This window comes from Cebidichthys violaceus, unplaced genomic scaffold (assembly GCF_023349555.1).
Source record: "Cebidichthys violaceus isolate CVI_PGR_0920_01 unplaced genomic scaffold, fCebVio1.0.p SCAF_3, whole genome shotgun sequence".
Classification (NCBI taxonomy): Eukaryota; Metazoa; Chordata; class Actinopteri; order Perciformes; family Stichaeidae; genus Cebidichthys; species Cebidichthys violaceus.
Genome location: NW_027176483.1, coordinates 7,478,483 through 7,501,590, shown reverse-complemented (window position 1 = coordinate 7,501,590; position 23,108 = coordinate 7,478,483). Strand labels below are relative to the sequence as shown.

Sequence of the window (23,108 nt, the reverse complement as noted above, 5' to 3'; positions counted from 1 at the left end):
AAACGTTGGACATCTGTTCCTTATTACGTAAAAAAAAAAAGCCTCTTGTCCAATTCCAAACTGCCTGCAGAGATAAGCAAAAGTGGTTTAGGTAATTGCTCAAAACATTGGCTTTATCCTCCTTCATTGTTTCTTTTGTGCATCATTATAATGAGAGGAGATCATGAGATCATGTCTGGTTATTGACTGAGACTAAATTTTATTTAAGTATTAAAGAAGCTGTTTTATCTGTGTTGAATCCTATTTTGTCATCTGTCCAATTAAAGCCACAAGGTCGCTTTATAAGTGCCTGGCTTGACATATAATGCCAAAAGAACCTCTTCACATCCACGGGTTTTCAGAGACACCCTCAAAATCACTTTGGCTTCAACATTGGTGCTGAGGCATTTCACATGGGATCCGACTCCTGCCAAGTGTTATCGGGAAAAATGATCTGGGCCCGTTCCTACGGGGCGCAAACTCTTGGAGAAATGCCTGAGTGTGCTGTTTTTTCCTTAACGCTTCACAGTTTAGAGCGTCACACCCAGGTGGTCAAGCTGAGGTTGGATGACTTCAGTGCTGACCTGTCCGTCTTGACGTGGGACAGGTGACAAATCAGTGGGAAACCATCCAAGATCACCTGATGTTCAACTGAAAATAAAATCCCAGAAGCACCTGTATAGTTTATTTTTAGCGCCTAAATCAATGAACACTGCAGCCAATTTAATTTCACATACCGGAGACGCCTGCTGTGCCTGTGCTATCTCTGACAAACACATGTGAAGGTGATCCCTTGATTCTACCGTCAGAAAAATAAGGACCTAAGTACATTCTCATGAAAATATAAAACTCCTTTCATATAGTTCAAATGGTTAAACAGTGGCTAGCTTTTCTATGCAGTGGATTCTCCTTTTTCCCTAAGCTTCAAAGAAAAAAAGATGCAGCAAAGTGAGGATTAGGGAAAAAAGGAATTATGCTTCACGGTGTGCATGTGTTTAACCTAATAACTATTAGCAAAGAAATTTTACAGCGAAGAAAATACCACCTCATATCTATGTTTGCTTTTCTCTTCTTAGAAAACCATATCTTCTTAAGAATTCCTTGTGAGACACCGCTTTTATAAAATGCAGCACACGCTGCAGTAATGGTAGCGTGGTTTGCTTGTGGCCGTAACACATCAGTTGGAATTGACCGACTGTTTGCCCAAAGGACAGAGACCGTGTTTCAGTGCAGTGACCCATGAATGGCGACTTGAGGAGCGCACTTTTAAAGTGGCGATGGGCTAAAAATTTCATAAAGGACCATCAAATAATCATGAGGCAGTGAGGCGCTCGGCCTTTGCTGTCTAATTGTTTTCCCCTTTGAGGAGTAAAAATAACTGTCTACAGCGTGTACATTTCATCTGCTGTTAAAAGGCAAAGGCCATTATTCAGTCAGACATGCAGAGGCTGTAGACAAGACAAGTCAATTTATCACCGTAAAAAGCTTACAGGGATGTTGTCCAAGAACCATCACTGCAATCTTCACACAAACTGCTAATGTTCACAGGATACCCTACATTGTCAGTAACAGTTCAACACCTCTTTGTGCTTCACTTTCTTTTTTTAACCACTTGGGGTCTAATGCTGTGCTTGTGGGAAACAAATAGAAAGACACTGAAGAAAGACTAGCAGAAAGCCCTTAACCCTGACACCTGTGTCAAACTCCTTTCACAAAATGGCTTCATGTGCCGTAACTACAGGTGAGATAACATTATCGCTCAAGCAAAGCAAACCACAAGTAGAGGCTCTAAACACAAACAGACAGATGGCCTACACTGCTAGTAGTTTATGAGCTCTAAAGATTTTCAGTCCCTGTTCTTTAACAAGCTAAAATGAAACACACACGTCTATCTCAGAGGCTTGTGATCCTGGCAGGAGAGACATCATTAGCCGCCCTTCCCCCAAGTTTCCCCAGATAGAAGTTGGCCCCTGCTGAGGATTTTTTTTATTTTTTAAATCAAACACTGATCCGTCCCCCTGATGCTGCGGAGGCCGACAAAGAGTCCATATGTCTGATAGACCTGTGGCGACTCTCGCCCTGTGGGAGGGACAGTAACATTGCTGTTATCCTACCGGAGCTGCAGGGAGCAGCGCTGTGGACAAGGTGTGTGGGCTTCAAAAGGCAGCAAAAAGCAGCCAGCTATAGTGGGGAAAAAAAGGTACTTACTCTCATATTGGCATGATATTTTAATACCAATGCACATTATCAGATTGCAAGAAGGAAGAAGAAGAATCACATTAGCCCAGTTACATCTACTGAGGTTCACAATCTTCACTTCCAAGTCGAAATAAAGTAATTTCTGCTGTGCTGTGTTTATGAGTACAATGAAAAACATTTAACCTAGATTCAAACAGATATGAGATCCATGAACAGTAAATATGCAACAACCCCATTTCCAGTTGAGTTCTGCCAGCAGCACTCAGGCTGCAGGGATGTGTGTGTGGGAGAGCTTCGTGTTCATTTGTGTATTTGAGGTTTGTACGGTTATCACTGACTGGAACAGCAAAGTGTTATTAGCAGACTGGGATGAAAACCCAAATCAAGCTCAAAATAAATCTCTTAGAAGGTACTCTATAATTCAGCCACGCTGGAAAAGCCGAGACGGCAAACAAGACTACGTCACTATGTACCAAGTAACGGTCCATAAATCTGATGTAACCGCACCGTCTCTTTATATCACAACTTCCAATCAAGCGAAAGTGAGTTAATGAGCTAACATCCAGCTCCAACGCACGACATGCATTTAATTAGTTTAAAATGATAATAGGCTAATTATCTGGGTCATCATTATCAACCTACTGTCCATCCCTACAATCATTTCTGCACTCTAGATTACCAAATCAATTTGTGGTGAGAGCAAGTGTGTGTTTGTATTTGCAAGTAACAATTACCATATCACATTATACTGTGTAGCCCATCATCTGTGATTAAAAACAAACAGAATATTTACAGGGGCTCCTTTAGGCAGAGGCATTAAAGATGCAGAGCTGAATACGTAATAACACATTAAGAAAGCCCAAGATGACTAATGAGGGCATTCTTGTAAAGCTATATTCTCTTATTCCAGAAACGTGGACGGAAAGAGCAGGAGCACTCGAGGAGGAGAGCATGGGAGTAGAAAACGGAGAGAGAGAGGAGCGAGGGGTGGAGTAGCGGAGACTTGAGACACAGTTGCGGCTGTGGCAACAGAAAAAGAGAAAGACCAGAAGCTGGGAGAGAGTCCCATTTCATCAGAAAAAATGCCTGAGTCAGGAGACGGGAGAACCATTAGGCCCAATGAGTCACAGGGAGAGGCTGAAAAAACAGGTCTGGACCGAGCTCGGCTCGCATTGCCTTCCCCCAGAAAAATGGCCAAAGAGAAGCAGAAACAGTGGCCCAAAATGAAGACTGATGTCAAATACTTCTGCAAATGTTACAGCTGTTGCAATACCAGTGTCAGAAATGCCTCCGGGGCAGCCTAAAATGCTGGACTATGTATAGCTTACTCCGTACATCCGGCCTGATCGGTGGCGAGCATGTGCAACTCTCAACAGAGAAGAGAAAGAAGTGAGGTGGCAAACTCGTTAGCTACTTCCAACATAGTCCGAAATCAATGAAGGAAGTAGCTAATGAGTGACACATCTCACTTCTTTCTCATCTATATTGAGAGTTGCACATGTTCAGTATCACACCCTCAAATCTCAACAACACGCATGTTCGAAACAGAATACTGAAACAGAATTGGACATATTAACATTGGACCCTAAATCTGTATAAAAGACAACAGCATCTCAGAGTGACACAAGTGCAGCATGTTCCAGCCTAAACATAGAGTCAATTGACAGCATGTAGCATGTAGAAAATCCAACAGTGATTTTCTTTATCCTCCACACATTATCTTTTCTGCAATGCTTCACAGACAATATACAATCCTTCATTTATGTTGATAAATGATGCCTCTGATGATCCTTAACAGCAACCAACCAATTAAACACGACGTCTCACAAGGGTTCTTTATCTACAAAATGGTCAAATTGGCAGCAAATATCTTCTATAGTGAAAAGCTCCAGTGTTAGTCAGTGAGTGTGGGAAACAATCACACATCCATAAAATGAGCTCTTCCTCCCTGGTGCTACTTGATTAGCACCCAGCTTCCTCCGGCCCATTGTGCCAACACTAAACACAATGTGAGTCAACCCAGCGCTATTGTGTGAACTTAGTAAAGAACTGCTTGTTCATCTCGCAAACAAAAAAACAAATACCTCCACAGATAAGGCACAACGCTGTGTGGTGCTCTGTCAAAACTTTTGTTCAACGTTATTTCAGGCAGCTGTGTGCTTAAACATCAGCATCATTCACTGGATCAGAGATGTGCTAAAACCAGGCAGGCAGGTAATCTCCCCACAAGTTAGCCCGTGTCAAAAAACCTATCAGTGCCAGACTCCCCGGCCAGCCTAAACCCCTCTCTGAGCTTTGACTACATCTGGGGGGATGAAAAGAGCACAAGGTGATGAAGAAACCCTCCGGCAAAAGCACAGGGATTTACTGAGTGTGCTCGCTCTGTGTAATGACCAGCGGGTTCTCACCGGCAGCCTTTAATGGACACCTGAGTGACACGGTTTATTAGTCCTGAAAAACATTATGTGGAGGAAAAGATGGCTGGGGGGATTTGGAGATAGATGAGATTTGAACATCCCGAGAAGGAGCTGAGTGTACCCTCAACTAAGCGCCTACCAAGCCGTGAGCCCGGTGGAGAGCCCGCTATCTGCCGAGCCCAGCTTGTCAAATACATACGTTTTACCTCATTACCTGCTCAGCACAGCCATTATTGAGGGAAATAGGGCGAACGCATGATAAGCACAAAGAATTCTTGGGTTGAGCACAAACAGCCGGCCTGCTTCCTCTTGATAAAAAGGAAGTGTCAGCAGAGAGAGCCCCCCCCCCCCCCCCCCCCCGACTTCCTGCTCTCGGTGAACTCGCTTAGGTCATTCACTAATTCCTGGCTCATATGGAGACACGCAAGGAGCAAAGGAATGCATGAATGTGTGAACGTTACTGGATTATATAGCGTTTTCTTTTGTATCGCATGCAAGGATGCAAAAGGTTTATTTAAATATGTGTTGTCATGGAGTTATAAGAAACTTCTAACAGAAAACATAAGTAGCCCAAGTTGACAAATCACAAGTTAAGTTTGAATTCAAACAAATCAAATTTTCCAGATATTCGGCAAAAGAAATGATGGCTTCATTATGGCTTTGCAAATATATGGCATTTATGTTTGTTTCATGTATTCATTAGAGGTCAGTCTCCTCATCTCTCGACATCGGATGTTTTTGTCTTCAGTGGACGTATAAGTCACCTCATACAACGTAAAAGTACTTCATGATTGAGTGATTCGCAAAGTCCACTTTTAATGAACATCATTACATTTTGCTTTTATCAAAACAACCTACTTGTCCACACCAGCCGAGCATAAAACCTGAAGCCCCAACTTGTTGTATTTTTGAGGAGGTGCATGTCAGCATATGCTACGCTTTGAAGGTACACCATAACCCTTTAACAAACTAATACAAATCCAGCTTTGGGAAGCATCAAAGCAGACCGTACTCTTTATATGAAGTGACCTTTAGCTAAAACTGCCTTCAGCAGATGACATCAAACCACAGGTTCAGCGCTAAAAAAAAGAAACACAGTGCAGACATATCATAACACACACCTTCATGGCTTTTAAACAGCTGATGAAAAATACACCTTTCCTAGAGTAAATTATTTCTGCCAGCTGAAAAGCAAATTTCATTTTCTCATGTCTCCTGACAACAAAGATGCTGAACCCATTACTCGCCGAGGCCTCTGCATCACACACATTAAATGAAGGGTCCTCTAGCAATCGAAAAAAGCAATTTTCTCATTGAGCCAATAGATACTCCATTTAGTTCCGAGCTCTCTACAGACCGCTGCTGCCGTAGTGGGGCTGATACAGGGGAAAGCGAGTGTAGAGTGATGACCCAGCCTCGTTTTCCCTCCGCCTCGCTGCTCTGAACCCATCGATACAGATACAGACGTGCTTCGCAGACTGGATGAGGTGGGAAGGAAGACAGGGCTGATGAGAAAGGATGGTACAAGAGGAAGAAATAATAATAGACGAGATAGAGGGAGACAGATAGAGGAGATGGTAGGAGGTTGTGGTGAGGCAGGATGAATCAAGGATGTGAAATCAGGGCCAGTGATCAAATGACCGGCCAAAAAGGCAGCAGGCACATCAGCCGCTATTAAGGAAAGAGAGAAAGAGGGAAAGTGTGAGAGGGAAAGGAGAGGAGAGAGAGAAATCAGAGGCACCCAACCATGTGGAACCGCAGATTGATCAATTTCAAGCCTTTAATGAGCGGTGCTCTGCCAGGCCAGGCGGCATCAAGTCAGTCACCCAGTGCCTCTCAGCAGGAGCTGCCATACACTGAAATTCACACATTTCTATTCCTGCTAAGGATTGGGTGGCCGAGGAGCAGTGAACTCACCACACACACAAATTGTCTCTGTCTCAAACTTCCTCTCCTATTCATTTATTTTTGCTGTACATTTCATCACTGGCACTGCAAATGTGTAATTAAGAGCAACACATTATCAGAGGGACTATTAAAATGAGTGCACTGATCACCAGTGGCAAGTCTCACATCAGGTGTTTTGTGTCTGTAGGCGGAATAAATACCAGCTTGGCTCGGAGGAGATTTGAATACACTCAAACACGCTCCCTCCTAATTGTTCATCTCCGCATTGTTGCTGCCAACCTTTATTCCCTGTATAAATTACACCGTAGGTTTACAAACCCTGTTGTTTGCATTTGTACTCATCCTGTAGACATCACTTGTGTGTCTGACCAACAAAACTATTTCCCAACAGTTGTGTGAATCGAGCAGAGGAGAGAAAAGGCTTCAGGCTGAGTTTAGTCATCTGTGTTGGCAGCTGCTCCAAAAGCATCAATACTGCTGTTTCTTTTCTTTTCTTTTTTTTGACAAGGCAAATGTTCACCCACAACATGGTGAACAAACACGCCTCTGTTTTCAGTTTGTGTGCTTCTCTCTACAAATTGTTAACTCACCTAAGTCATCTAGGGTTTGGGAGGAAGAAAAAGTAGGGTGGAACAAAAAGAGAAGACGAGACAGAGAAAGAGAGAGAGATCTTGACATGATGCAGCGGTATCGTAGCGCAGCTCATTAATCAGGACAGGAGCTGATTTGTCTGTCCAAGCTGTTGTGCGGGATTTGATTCTTCGCTCCTCTTTCCTGACTAACTGTACCAGCCTCAGGGCGATAGAGAGCCGGAGTGAATGGTTGCGACTTTAACTCAAGGCAAGAAAATTCAGCCCAGCACACTCACCTGGAAAGTGGTGCGCGTTAATGGGTCCCATGGAGCCAATCTCCTTGGGCAAAATCTGATTATAACCTAACTTCCAGCTGTAACTGTATAGACAAGTGTTTAAGTCTTGTCAGTGTGAGTAGAACTTAAACTTTTTAGCTGTTCCAAACTTTTCACCACACCAATGACGAAACCACCCTGAATTCACTTAAAAGTAACATGTACAGTGCTACTGTAAAAAAAAAAAAAAAAAATGTTAGCAGTGTCCTCAGAAGTATTGACTTTTCTCTTTCAGACTTCGTTAATTTGTCACTTTCGCTCCAGTGGAGATGAGACAGGGATGATGTGGTTTTTGGATGATGTATCCCTCTGATTAATGCAAACTGACAGTGAACTCCTGCCCTACAGCTAAGGTAGCGCCGTCAGAGACATCCATCTGGTGACCCCATACATCTCTGCAGACAGCCTCCTCCTCGGTTATGGCTGGAGCCCCGTGGGAAGGATGCCAGCTTGGAGACTGACACACATCACCCCGGATTCCCCCCCGATGTCAGGTTTCTCATACTAACCCACTATTATCTGCAGACTGCATATTTACCCCATTTCACACACTGATTCAGGGCACAGACAGTCACCTGAGGAGATTTAGTGTTTGTGCATGAATCTTATTTATTAACTGAAGGACAAAAATAAATAGAACACAGACCTGTCCTGAAGTTAACTCAAGTTTAAATGAACTAACAGCTTAATAAACGACTTAAACTATTAGGGTGAGATTTCTCCCTCATTTAATTTATCTTTCAAGATGTTCTTTTGGTTTCTGCAGCTCGTCTGAAGAGAAAATACAATTTGCAGCAACAAAGTAAGCAGAAATCAAACAACATCGCCCATTAGACACGCTGTTGCAAATACTGAGCCAGTTCAAAACGGCAGTCACGAAAACAAGCGACGGATTCAACTGCTAATCATTTTCATTTCACCATTTAAGTTGGAAACTTGTAGTTGTAACACGTTTCTTACCTCAATGCGCAGCTCGGTGCCGAAACCTCTGTCCGTGACTAGATGTTTACCTGCGAAAATGTCACTAAAACTACCGATTTTAAAAGCCTAGGACTGCAGGAGGTTAAGTATTAAAACAAAACACACACAAAAAGCCGATCAGCTGGAGTGTCCACGGAGGCGAAACGTGCCCAAGCACCGTCCAACTAATACAATCCACGGCTCCGAGATCTGCGATCCCAATTTGGACAAGCACGCAGTGTTGAGGGGAGATTGGTATGCAAACAGTTTTGTGAAGTCGCTGAAAGCGGAGCGGCTCATCCAGCAGCCTGCTCTGCTGCGGAGGGCGGAGACTCTCCTCCGACACACACGCCTCCGGTTTACTTTATTGTTACTAAGCTATTTTTTGGAGTGGTACTACGTGCTTGTCCATATTTGTAGTTATAGTTATATTTTAGTTATTGTGGATTTTTACTTGTTTACTAATATTCTTTACTGTTTATTACTTATTTATTTATAATACTTGTTCTGATCTTGTTTTTACTATGTCTCTTGTTTGCACTATAGTGCTATGCTGATGTAATCCTGTAAATGTCCTCGCTGCGGGACTAATAAAGGATTATCTTATTTTATCTTATCTTAAACAATAAACACACACTCGTACAGCAGAAAAGAACGTTATACATTTTAAATAAAAAATCACTTTGGTAATAACGGTACCACCTCGGTAATACGGTAATACCTCTGAATTAAATTTAATTTGTCCAAAAAGTTCTCCTTGATTTGTTTCCTTCACCATAGAGCCACATTGAATGGGTTTTCAGATTAATGGAGTACAACATTTTGGGAAAATATGCTTGAGTTAGCAAGGTTTGAAGATACGTTATCAGCCAGCTAGTTTATCTTAACATAAAGCTAATCCAACATAAAGACAGGAGGAAACAGTTAGTCTAACTCTATCCAACAATAACAAACATGTCTACCAACAGGTCTGAACATTTCAAATGATCACCTTACATCCTAAAGTGTAACAAGTTGCTGTTTCACACAGGTTTATATGCGTTTATTATTTCTTTGCCTGGAGCAGTAACCTAACTTCCTGTCTTGTCTCTTGTCAAGTCTTGTCTTCACCTGACAGGTTTCCAGGCAACTAACATAAACTTCAGTAAATTACTGCATCTGCATGGACACAAAATAGTAGGCCTACACAACCTTATGTTTTTTTTTTTTAATTAAACAAACAGGATATAACTTGTTATGTAAGGAGCTTTAGAGGCTGGTAGATGCAGAGCCAAACTAGCTGTTTCCAGTCTTAGTCTGGGTGAGAAGGCTAGTGTACTGTACGTATTCACAGAACTATTGATATAAAGGACCAGTGTGAAAGATGTAGTGGCATCTAGCGGGGAGGATTCAAATTGCAACCAACTGAATACCCCTCCACTCACCCATCCTATTCCACCGAGAACTACGGTGGCCTTGAGGTAACATAAAAACACAAAATACCCTCTGTAGAACCAGTTTGGTTTATATACATCATATTGCTCCCTTTAATGCAGGATGCAGGAGTGGTGTAAAACATTTCTCATTATTATGTCAGAGTTAGCCTTAAAGAATAAAGTCAGAATTTGTTAGTGTTAGAGTTCAAATTGTTGCTTGTAGAATAAAGACTTTTTGAGCAGACATTTGACTTTAATCTTTTTCTTTGAATTTAGACTCAGATAGCAATCTCAGTCAGAACTCAAATATTCTTTTCATGTGGCTCTTATCTTTCCTTATACCGTTTGTATTTAGTCTCAGTGGGGAAATGCCTTTTCTTTGGAAGTGTTTGAGAAAGTAATCGCCCATGTTATTGTGTTTATCGTGACGATCTTTTACACACACAGAGGCGTGGTGGAAGTCAACATCTTATTTATACAGATGAGACATCACTTGTGGGGAAAGTAGCCTAAAAAGTTAGAACAACTTACTGCTTCCAGAGAGGATCATAGGGCATAAAGTAACCAAATATATATATTGCTGCCTTGAGCTCAACACAGTTTTTAATTCCATCAACAGATGAATGACAAATCTCAGATAGGCAGCTGATAGTTATTGTTTGTTTGCTTGTTAATTAATCATGCTGTGTGCTTCTCTCACAGCCGGAGAACAAGAGGAGTGCTTTTGTTTCCAGGGGAGGGGGGGGGGGGGGGGGGGGGGGGTGAGAGTGGGGGGCTGAAGTGTTTTCTATCCCTCTGTGCTCCTCGTGTCACAAAATCTACTACAGATGGAGAGCAAGATAAGCGCTCCAGAGACTGATCTTTTTGCCTTCTCCTCTAAGGTCGCGACACTGACATTCCCAGTGGCATACGTGATACTTACAACCCCCAGTCTCCTTGTGTTTTCTCCTGATCCCTTTCTCACTGGCCCTTAGGAAGTCTGCAATTATAAGAGCATTTCTGAAGTCAAGAAAGAATGACAACAAGCAGCTTAAAGTAAAGTTTAAAACAAGGCAGAAACGTTGGATTCAAAGACTCATCGGGAGCTCGGTTGAGACGTAGGGCCTCCGTCCGGATAAGAAAAGCATCACAGGAATGGCTGCTGAGAGAACAGCTGTGAGGTATTTTCTTTTTGGCTCCTTGGGTATTTTCAGAGGGCTCAGAGTGTAAAGAAAAGCTGAGGTGAATCACTGACTGAACCGCCTCCTCCCCCCACCCTTTGAGCACTCACATGGATCACTGGTGTTGGGGAGAAGTCCTCTCTTCAGGCTGTGACATAGTTCAGTTCAGAGATCATTTGTTTTCTCTTAGCTAATCAGTGATTGATCAACAAATGTAGTGATCTGCGGCACCCCGGGACGTTATACACCCGTCAATACACAGCTGCAAAATCAGTTTACAGCCTCTGGTTTTGACCTGTCAGTGATGGCCTCAGTTACTTTGCAAGAATTCAATGAAACATTTTAAATTGACTCAGGATTTTAAAAAAGTGGGGACTGATTTAGTAAACGTTTCCAATGAGACCATGCAGATGTTGAACCACGGGGAATTTGAATTGACCGCTGTGTTCATTACGTGTACAAAAGTAATTTGAAACCCTTCTTTTTCAAGCATTATTTGGTGTATAGTCTACTTGGTCCTCCTCCATCTATGCTGCAGGCAATAAAATGTAGTCTTGTTTCCATGTTAATCACATAACACACACACACACACACACACACACACACACAAACACACACACACACACACACACACACACACACACACACACACACACACACAATCACACACACACACACACACACACACACACACACACACACACACACACACACACACACAATCACACACACACACACACACACACTGATAGGCGGACTATGCTAGCTTACAGGCCTTTCCTCACATGCACATTCTTATCGCACACAAACCCATTCAATTGAATTTACACAGCCCACGTTTCAATTTCACACACATAGCATCATACCACATGCTATCTCATTAAACAGGCTGTGGACATGCTTCACAAGCTCTCACAAAGTAGGCCTCATTGTTGTGCACACACACACACACACACACACACACACACACACAGATGCACACAGGGGATATAGTCTTAAGGAATTTCCCTGGCAACAGCATAGGAGTAATTTAATATTGTATTTTGTGCCGGATTGTTTTGTCTTCCAATGTTTTTTTTTATTATGTAAATTTTCAACTGCTATAAACACAGGATGTTTTTTTTACCATTCTGTGGTTGTTGCACGACAATAAAATGTTCTCTTCCCCCTGTTGGAAGGTGGTTTATGTTGTGCATGTTTAAAACGGCATAAAAACTCTGTGCAGCTTCTTTTCTATAGACACTGACTAGCATTGTGTAAAATAATAGGTACAAATACATGTATTTGCCTTTTTGCTGAGCTATATATGAGAAGATTGATACCACTCATTTTAGCCAGTCTATAAAATGTTCTTTTGTCCGACCAGCAGTCCAAAACCATGATATGTTTAATTTATAATAATAAAAAATGGTGAAAAGCAGCACATTTTCACACAGCTCAAGCCTTATACTTACTTAAATTATTAACTGATTATCAAAATAGTTGACAATTCAAATATGACCATATAGAGCCAGGAGGTGACAAGCTTAGTTTAGCATAAAAATAATTGGCTAGACGCAGGGACTTGTCTACACTTGTTGCCTGGTAACCTCACGTTGAAGACAATCCTTGAAGGCACTGTTTTTAATCGCTAACAATCTGCAAGAAATAGTTCCACCACATAACCCCTCGTAAAATGATAACTTGTGTTTGTTTAGATGTAAACTTATTGTGGCCATTAGAAACCGACTCAGTGGTTGAACATCAAGTGTTCACATTCACCAAAGCATTCAAAAGTTAGTTGACAACTTAAACACAAAGATAAAGCAGAAATAGCAGTAGGAGGATCAGTCACAGAACACTGATGATTGCTTTTTATCATACATTTATTTTAGAATTTCTATTTCATTTGCTTGAACAAACAAGCTAAGCCATGAAGGTTTTGTCCCCAACTGTGCGATTTGCCTGCCATTATTCTGATAAATGTAATATAACCCACACACAGACGTACACAAACACAGATGTAAGATGTCGAACACACCATTGCAGCCTCAATCTGTCAGGGGGCATCAGCCAGCGCCAAGGGAAACGTGCCATCATGTCTCACGGCTTCTTGCCCCCTCCACTCCGGGACCGCGATCAAACCGTGAGACATTGTGTCGACGGCAAGGCTCATCTTCTGGAATCCCTGTAGGGGAACCACACACACATTTGGTTACGCTACCGCTGAATAGGCTTTGCCGTCTTTAATTTTCCATTTGATAGCCGGAGTCATAATTCTGTGTTCCGGAATGTAACTTCAAAATGTATTCGTCTTACGGCAAACCTTTTCAAAAATAGTTATCCTTAATGTAGATATTTAAGCAGAACTCTTCCTTGTGAGGCAAGTGGCAAACATTTTTTCCCCCCAAGAATTTCTCTGAGACACCATTCAAAATCAGTGTGCTTTCACATTAAAATCTTCTGCGAATTCATGCATCTCCATCTGGCTTAGTGAGCCAGTCTGCATCTGTCACACTGCCAGGCTGGCGGAGTAGGGGCAGAGGAAGGTGACAATAGAAATGACACTCTCAAGCTTGAGGGTACTGAATCTTCTTTATTTGGAAGCATCTTCATCTTAACAAACTCCTTTGGTAACGGTGCGAGTTACCTGGCTGTAACCTAGCAACAAGCTCCGACTGTTTAGATGAATAATTGGACAAATCCGTAGGAAGAGGCGTAAAGTAGAAAATCAGAGTATTAACATGCTTAATCTGAAATAAGAAAGCTTTTAGAAGTATATTTAACGCTTTCAGTATCGAGACTGCGCCATACTGGTTTACATTTAGACTTGTTTTCTGTTGCTGTGTGCATGAAAAAACACCTGTAGGCACTTTAGTGTGAGGTTTTCCACCACCTTAATAATTACGGATGTCTACCTGCTGTAGCTCAGTCAGTGACAGGAGCCTGAGGATACGAGAGACAGTGAGGGAGGAAGAGTGGGAGGGAAAGTAAAGGGAAGAGATGTATGTCAATCTGTTATTTTATACACCTCTTCTTTCAGGAATGCACACAACAGAAACATCTGCTGGGTCTGAAAACACACACAGGAGGCACCAAGGCTGTGGAGCAACAGGAAATGGAAAGTGTAAAGATGGAAACGAGGAATGACTGGACCATTCTTTGCCCTTGTTCCCTCTTTATGTACAGTAAGTGTGCAGACTGACTCCCCTCATCCCTCCCAACGCCCTGAGTGCAGCCATTTCTTTGCTGTCTTGCGGTGACAAGCCAAGCGTGCTAAACTCCCTCCATATATTGTACCTCCAGTGTTCCCAGGACGATGTACTGACTGGTGAATGGAGGAAAGTAGGCCAGGGGAGCCACCACTGCTTCCCCTCCTCCTCCAGAAATCTGATTCACCGAGAGGGAAAGATCCATTTGTCTGTCACACACAATTTCTCTCCTCCTGAGTTTCATTCGGGGATTTCGTTTACCTCAGAGAAAACATGCATTTTTAACTTCTGTAGATTTATTTCTCATATGCACTCAGTAGCTGTAGGTGTACTTTCCATTCAGTGTGTGTTTTGACAAGACATCACTGTTTGTTTCAATTCAAACAGGTCTTAGCCACTTCTTCTGTCAGAGGACTGTGGTTGTGTGTTCAGCACAAGTATGGAGGTCTGTGGTTGATGGTCCAGCCGAGACACATTTTCTGGTCTGGGAGGCTTGGAAGGTGGAAATGTGGGATTTAAAAGATTCTTTTAAATGAATTATGATTTATGGATTGAGGTGTTGTGGCCTGGTGCACTGTAAAATATTGCGTGCTGTTTAACTGAACAGAGGCGATCAGAGTCTTTAACAATAAATCTTCAAACTGAACTGGCTTTAGTGAATCAGTACTGAACGAATCAGTAGCACTGGAGCTCCCTCACTGGTGGATGAAAGCACCGTTAATAACTGCAGTTATACAAAGTAACCTCCTGGCTAAAAGCTCAACAACTCTGTTGCAACCTACAGGTGCTTTCAGACAGCGAGTGGTTTCAACTGCCGCCTCCATTGTTTACAGTGTAAACACAATAGCAGAAGGCGGTAAAGGGGCTTTCACAGTGCTGCCTACAGTCATTTTAATGAGGGGAAGGTGGCAGAGGCGAAAAGGTTTTGATCACGGTGAGTGTGAAGTTGTTGCTGCCACGTGAACATGCACAGATTTTGCTCTGCCTCACCGAGATGAACTTCTGGAGCTAACCGAAATAGAAGGAGGCGGAAAGTGAAAGAAGAGTGATACTGCTGGTGTCTGAATACCCAGAGAGGTTCAACAACGCTGGTCAAAAGGACAACCAGAAGCCTATTTTCTTGGGGAATTACTTACACAGCATCAAGCTAGCTTGCTGTGTGTCCATTGCAACCCAAAACACCACAAAACAAGAGCTAAGAACAAACAGATCAATGAAGAGAAATAGTTTTGGAGTAATTTAGGCCTACTAGTGAGTTTGTTAATCTGGTCAGGGCCAGTAACAATGTTCATGATATTAGTTAGCAAAACTTGCCATATTAATAATGATATATTGCTAGCCATTTTCTCTATTTTAAGTTACAACCCACTCTATTTAGCTCTGTGACAGGATTATACGATGTGGATAGCAGCAGCTATCAGAGGCAGCTGGGAGCTGCATTGGCGGTGTTGCGACCTGCTGCTTACTGCCTGAAACCCCCCCCCCCCTTTTGTAAACAGTGGTTTTACAGGCCTTTGTACTGGACTGAACGTAACAGCTTGAAACAGCCACATACTGAACATGACTACTGAACTGAAGACAGTCAGAATCAGTACTGAATGTCGCAGTCGTATGAACAGCGATGTGTTCACTTACTGATATCAAGTGCATTTGGTAATGTATTAAACAGAAACTGAATATACTACAAAGTCTGTGACTGGATCTTTTTACCGTGCTGAACAAAACATTTCAAATCAGCTAAGTGATTTGAAATGTACAATTTCAGAAAGCTTAATAAGCTGCAATAAGCTTAACATGTTTCAGTTCAGTCCACATTTGTTTTGTCACACTGACGTACATTACAGCAATGTTTGCTTTCCAATTACATACTCTATACAAAATGGGTCTGTTCTTCATTTCTCACTCCTTAGAGCTTTGGCTGTTCCTGTTGGAGCCAACTATTGTACCAGTGCTACAGAATAAAGACAACATTTGAGGTTTCTCCCACAGTGTTTGTTACCTTAGAAGTACATGGGTTTAGAGACTGAAGTGAATACCATCGCCAAGGTTACCATGGGTTTCATTATTATCAAAGGAAATAACCATGACATAATTCAACATGTACTAAAAGAAACACAGCAAGTCCCAATCATAAAATTACAAGAAAGAAAAGTCTCTAACTGTAAAATGTATTATATCACAACAAAACCCGACGTAGCATCTTATTTTTAAGAAGGGCTTAAAATATACACTCACAAGAACTAATACACAACAAGATAAAACACAACACAAAAGAGACCTAACTATAACCTCAGGACAGACAGTTATTAGAAAAAAAGTGATTGCATGTCTTAAAACTTTAAGAGAGTAAAGCATATTGAATAAGCCACAAAAACAGACCTGGTCCAAAAGTAGATCCTTGAGGCACTCAATTCTTGAGTTAACAAATCTGATCTACAGCATTGTAAAACATCACTTTTTTTTGTCTCCGAATACTGGGAAGTCTGCTAATATGCATATCATGTCTCATTAGACACTTAATTAGATGAGTTAAATGTGCTCTCAGTTGTTCAGCTGTACATTCATTTAAGTTCTCATTTTATGTCACAATACCTCAAGTAAGAGGAGTTTTTGGTTTTCCTGTCTGATGTTTTACAGTGTACTTCTGTGGCACATCTGCAGAGGCCTGGATGGTTTTGACAGCTTTTAACTGGAGATCAGTAACCAGGTGTGGAAACAACGCTGTCATGGTGGTCACTATTTTTTCCACCTCTGGCCGGCTGGAGACCCGCTGACCAAAATTAATATGGAAACCTGTTAATACACTTTGAGCTGGGGACGTTCAGAACCACAGCTCTGTCTACTATGCTCTATTCCACCACTAACGTTTTTTTCCTTCATGTCCACAAGCCGATAATGACGTTGCCAGAGTTTATTTTGGACCTGCTACACTTTACGCTGCAGCCTTTTTACAGATGTCCAGGTAATTTTCCTCTTTCCCTTTAGAGAGCTACTATACATAAATGAAATATGGATGCAGCTCGAAATCAACTCCAGCGGCATCCAATCTCTTGAATCAACTTTGGAGATGTTTCCCTGCCAACTCCTGCTTGGATACCAACACTTCCTTAGCAACTGAATGGCCAGTGGCTATATGTGTGCATTTAATGCTGACAGTAGCTGCAGGGCTCAGCTGTTGATGGAACACAGTTATCCCTTTTCTCATTACTGTCTGCTCCAAGTGAGATTCACCAGGCCCAGAGACAACCACCAGGGACTTACGAGTGTGTGTGTGCACAGTGTGGCCAATAAGGAGCTCCTTGGAAACACCTGTCCAATATACTCTGAACAGAAATCTGAGCATACAAACAAAGGATCTTTTTCTCATCACACTCCAGATGTCATCAGATATGGATGTAAACACAACTCCATGACAAAAATGTAAAATTGTTCAAACATGTTCAAAGTCCCAGAACTCACATGCATAATTTCATTTGAGATGATAAAACACGAATCAGGTGCTCCTCCCGTGACAGCAGTGTTTGCTAACCTGTTTAAAAAGACATATTTTATGTTGGATATATCTGTTCGACGGACAACAAGTTGCAGTTCTTCAATATCAGAGGATGCCTATAATGTCACTGGTGATCTTAGAGGAGAAAGCAATATAATCACTGTATTTCTTTATTGATTCCCTCTTGCCATACATAACTTCCTGTAAGTAGGCTCCACTATCAGCCCCTAATGGTCACACAAGGTCAGCAGTACAAGCTTTCAATTACTGAATGTCCCCGCATTCAAAAGCAGCCTTCAGTAATATGGTGCCATCTGGAATCAGCTAGACAGGTGGATGCAGAAAACCCCCAGCAAACTATACTGTTTTGTATGTTTTCATAGGTTTATTGTAAAGGGCTCGCTCGTAACGATAAATCAAACAGGGCATTAACACCAGACTCTAAAACCCTCAGGTCTACAGATCATTTTAGCATCTTTCAGCTAATTGTTTAAATTGTTTAAAATATTACTGTTTAGTTACCTTTCACTGCAAAACCGGCTCAGCACCAAAACGACAGACACAGTTATCAACTATAGCTGGTGAACATAGTTGAGCATTTAGCAGCTAAAGAGACAGATATTTTCCTCAGAAGTTGGTGAAGACCAGAAGCAGCTAATACTGGAAACTGAATATTGGAACTTGCATTAATCATATACTCACAAACTGTAGATGCTGAGGTTGCACTATATCTGCTGGATGTGTAAATAGGCCATTTGCTAGCATGGTTGCCATCAACTTTAAAGCAGTGTTATTATGGTAAGAATGGCTTCTGAGCAAGGCGAATCCCACAGTTTTGCACTTGGCTGCTCACATTCCTGCAGTCTTGGAGAGAGAGGAGTGAGTGGAGGGTATTCAGTTGGTTGCAATATGCGACCACACCTCAAGTCCACAAATCCTACATTCTGCTAAAAGGTGATAATATACAATTAAAGCTGGTTTCTTCTGCAATCAATGGACCAAAAACACACAAGTTTGAATATTTGCAGCCAGGACTTAAAGTAAATTAAGGAAATATAATTGTTTGCTGATTTTACCGGAAGATTCAAACATTTTATCCTCCAGATGATTGCCACTAGGGGTTGAATCCAGTACTCTGCACACCGTTCTCTATGACCAATAAATAAAACATTTAAAATACATATGTATAATAAATAATCATTTTAAGATTATTGAAATTAATTTAAGATAGTAATTATGGCTTGGTCACCTACTTTGGACGGGAAAGTCATGTCACCATGAGTCTGTGTGGATAAGAAATGGACAATTATATGTTGGCAGGGCAAAGATGATCCCCATCATGTCTGAGTGATGTGACACACCAATTTACCGATGGATCTATCTTATTGTGATGTGATTGGTGTACGCGAATAATCCAGGTGATGGATAGGAACGGTCTATTGGGAGAAATGGAGGCACAATGGTGTAATTAATTCTACTGAAGGACAAGACAAGGTGACGGTGGAGAGTCTGACCGAACATTTAACCTTGGATCACCGTCAGTGGTGATTCTAAGCTCAGCCAATGAGCTGTGGAATATTGTCATATCAAAGTCCTACGTCAAGGTCCGTTTGTTGCAGCATCAGAGAATAAGTGCCAGATAACATATGAGATGGAGGACTTAATGAATAGGGAAAGCAACAACGGGAAAGAAAGCAAATAGTAAAAGCAGAGCAGAACAGGTTGACTCTTATTTTCTTCCTCATGTCAAAACTCAGCATGCGGTTTCAGGGGACACACCAGACTGCCGAGTTTCAAAAGCTCATTTTTAAATCATAAATCCATGAGCCAAGTCCATCAGGGGAGAATTGATGCCTTTGTCAGTTGGCATTGTACATTTTCTTAATAAAAGAGATCGGATTCTTTGATGTGATATTTATATTCCCTCAGGATGAATGTTCAATTTGCTCTGACTCCGTGATACCACTCCAAAAGTGACAGATACGTGAAATTTTAACGTGAGATTTGGATTCAGGGAATACAGCTAATATAAAATCGCGAGCCTCCTCAGTTTTTCTCATTTGAGCTTTACAGGAAGACTTAATGTAATCTGCTCAGACCACTCACCTTGTGTCAAGAGTTTCCAACTCTTTAGCTGCTATCTGTTTCTTTATCAGACTGTTTACCCTGAAGGAAAGTGCATTAATTACTGCCAACGATACAAATGTTTGGCGCCGGAGGGCCTTGTTTAATAATAACGGCATTTTCCTCTCTCCTGGCAGGGATGTGATGAACTGCACACTACCAGTAAACTGGAACACATTATTGCATGTTTTCTTGTAGGGCAATGTGGGTCAAAAGATACCACCCACACGTCAACTCAGGAGTGAAAAGAAATATTCTGAATAGAGTACATGTATACCCAGACTTCATTTGAGACCTATCTCCACAGCACTGTGGAGATAGGTCTCTCAAGATTGATCTCTTTGTATTCAGCAAGCATTTTTTACATATTGCTTGTACTCTTATTTGGCGCAAGTGAGATGAGAAGATGAGTCGGTTAGCTTAGCTTAGCCCAAAGACTGAAAACAGAGGGAAACAGCTAGCCTGGTTCTGCTGGTGGTCAACGTGTTCGTATGATATCTTACAAAAAGTTACTCCTCATTTTTTGTTTTCCTATGAAAGCAAGCAACATGTGTCAATTTCTGCTCTTTACATCCATACAGTCTTTTCAAAATAAACTTTTGTCTTCCCAGGAAACAACTCAGGTAGTTTTAGACAACAAAACCACTGGTTAGGTTTAGGACATCGTGAAATACTTAGTTAGGTTAAGGCAACAAATCTACTTAGTTATGTTTAAGAATGTATTGTGTTAGGTTTAGGAGCAGTATTTTTGTAGGTACAGCTACAGATGCTGGATGAGATTAATTGATAGCGTCATAATTTCACAGAGATAATTGTGGTGTATAGAACACCTATACTTAAAAATGATTTATATAAAGATGTGTTAGATGATATAGCACAAATCACTTCCATGTGAATGAAAAGTGGGAACTGTAGATTTATCTGTAATTTTTAAAAACATTTAATAAGAGCTTTAGAGCATGTTGGAGGAAGCGTGGAATGACAGGAGACTATTCTTATCTTATATTTTCACAGGTTGTCCAGTTTTGAGGGAAAGAGTAAGCTAAAAAATAATGGAAATCACACTTGAGGAATACCTAAAGATGTAAACATTGCAGACCAAATATATATTTTACAAGTACTCTTACTGGTTAAAAAAACAGAAACATATTTAATCGTGAAGTGAATGAAACTCTTAAAGTCTACACAATGATTGTGGTGTTTTTAACTTGCTGCTCAATACCACCGATTGTTTGAAATTGTGAAATACTCTTAACCCTGTCTTCAAAGAAAAATCTAAAAAAACAAACTTCAGGATGAGTCCCACTTTGAATGATAAAACAATATTCAAGCTTTTTGGCAGAGCTCCTTTTGTTTTTTACTCATGCTTTAAATAAAAGAAATATTCTTCTCTGCAGAGTGGGAGGCGAGACGGAGAGGAGACTCAGGCCACATCCTCCATTTGCCTCATTCCCTGTGAACTCTCGTCTAATGGCTATTTAATTCATAGTACTAACGGATTATCAAAGCCATTTAAATTAGTCATTATGGAAAGGATAGATTGTGAGACAGCCATGGGAGATGGGTCATGTTAACCAAAAGGCCTGAAGGAAAGATGAGGAGAGCATGCAAATGAAATACAAAAAAGGATGATTTTCCTTCTCTCCCTGCAGATTCCACAGGCTCTACTTAAGATTTAATCTGCTATAAAGCTGAGCCCACTGTGGCAAGCCCTCGAGGAGGAGCGCCTATACTATACTTTTACCAGAAATAATGTTACAAATTCAAGAGAATCTTCAGAGAAAGAGCAGAGACAAAAGAAGATGTGTGTGTTAGAGAACAAAGCTTGAGAGAGAAAAATGGAGGAGCAGAGCGAAGAGCATGAAAAACAGGCGGCACAGAGGCCAATAAAATATAGATCTCAGACATCACATTGAAGTGACAGGGTGACCTTGCAGCCAGAGAGTGCCATTTATGAGAAACTAAGAAAAAGAAAAGCAAATACAGTCCGTTTGGACTATTTATTTAATGTCAGCCTACATTACTCTTCCTGCTCTCTCTCTCCGTCTCTACATTGTTTGGTTTTAGCATTTTGAAAGTTGTTTTCCAGACTGTGACATTTCTGTCACAACAAGAGCAAAACGACTTTCCTGTCTGGTTTTGAATGTATGTCGGCTTTTAGTGGCAGTGTAAGAAACATCAGAATTGTATCATCCAGGTTTTTTGTTAAAGAAATAGGTCAACATTTTGGGAAATATGCGATAAATATGCAGCTAGAGCCAGCAGGCAATTAGCTTAGCTTAGCATAAAGACTGGACGCAGGGGGAAACAGCTAGCCTGGCTCTGTCCAAAAGTAACAAACAATCAACAAATAACCAGCACCTGCAGGTTTCTGCATCAGGATAGTTTTTTTCCAGTATTTATGCTGAGATGCTTATTTATTAGTTAAAGTTATGCTAACTTTATTTAAATCGTCACATACGTAGTATACATACATTTAATTGGATTTTCGCATTTAACCAATCCTACCGTGCTCTGGTAGAGAGCTACACTTCCATGACGATGCTGCTGGTCAGGGCGACATTATCAGCTGTAACCGTCACATAGTGCAGAGCGGCGGCCGTGAGCTAAACAAAAGGGCACGCTCACATAAACCATCATGCACTAAAAGCACACTCTGCCGGCCCAGTTATGTCAACAAACAACAAGCAGCTCGGATAACAACACACACAGAGAGAGAGAGTGACCTCCTTCTCTGCTCAGGTACACATTAATACATTATATCTTTACATAGAAATAGTTGTTTGATGTCAGATTGTTGAATACAGCTTAATTAAAAGATGACCCACTCAAACCCCTGAGCCACAGCCGCCTACTCCAACATCACAAGTTGTTAAACCTTAGTGGCATTTTCACATGCTTGATTTGTCTGACTTTTACCCCAAATATTCAGTTTACAGTAATGTAAAAAAGAAAAACAGCAAATCCTTACATTTGAGAAGCTTGAGTCTTTGACTCTTTTGCATTCTTCCTGGACACATTACCTAACTGTCACACTTTGTCTTTTTGTCCTTCTTCTCCAGACATATTTTTAGTTCCTCAAATCAAACCATTGACACATTTTACATCCGTCTGGCAGATGCCTGCAGACTTTCCCTCATTTGCCCATCACCTTACTGCCACACCCATCCATATGCCTGTTACCACTTCCCATATCAGCTCTGCCTGGCCTTCCCCGCCCACCTCCTCACTTGCATCTCATTCCCTTATCTAAGTCTACTTCCTTTGTTCCGTTGTTATCCTCATCATAGTTGCAAAGCTATGTTCTGTCTGCCTGTAAGAGTTACCTGCCTGGCATTTGGACTCTGCCTCTATC

At 41.4% G+C, this 23,108-nt stretch overlaps 1 protein-coding gene across 1 annotated transcript in view; it reads right to left on the bottom strand.

Moving 5' to 3' along the window:
- Positions 1–8,650, bottom strand: part of LOC137881743 (tetraspanin-18B) — a 30,436-nt gene extending 21,786 nt beyond the window's left edge. The window contains exon 1 of the mRNA XM_068723822.1: positions 8,371–8,650. The gene's annotated coding sequence lies outside the window, so the exon portion shown is untranslated. The remainder of the gene's footprint in view (positions 1–8,370) is intronic.
- Between the last annotated feature and the right edge of the window lie 14,458 nt (positions 8,651–23,108).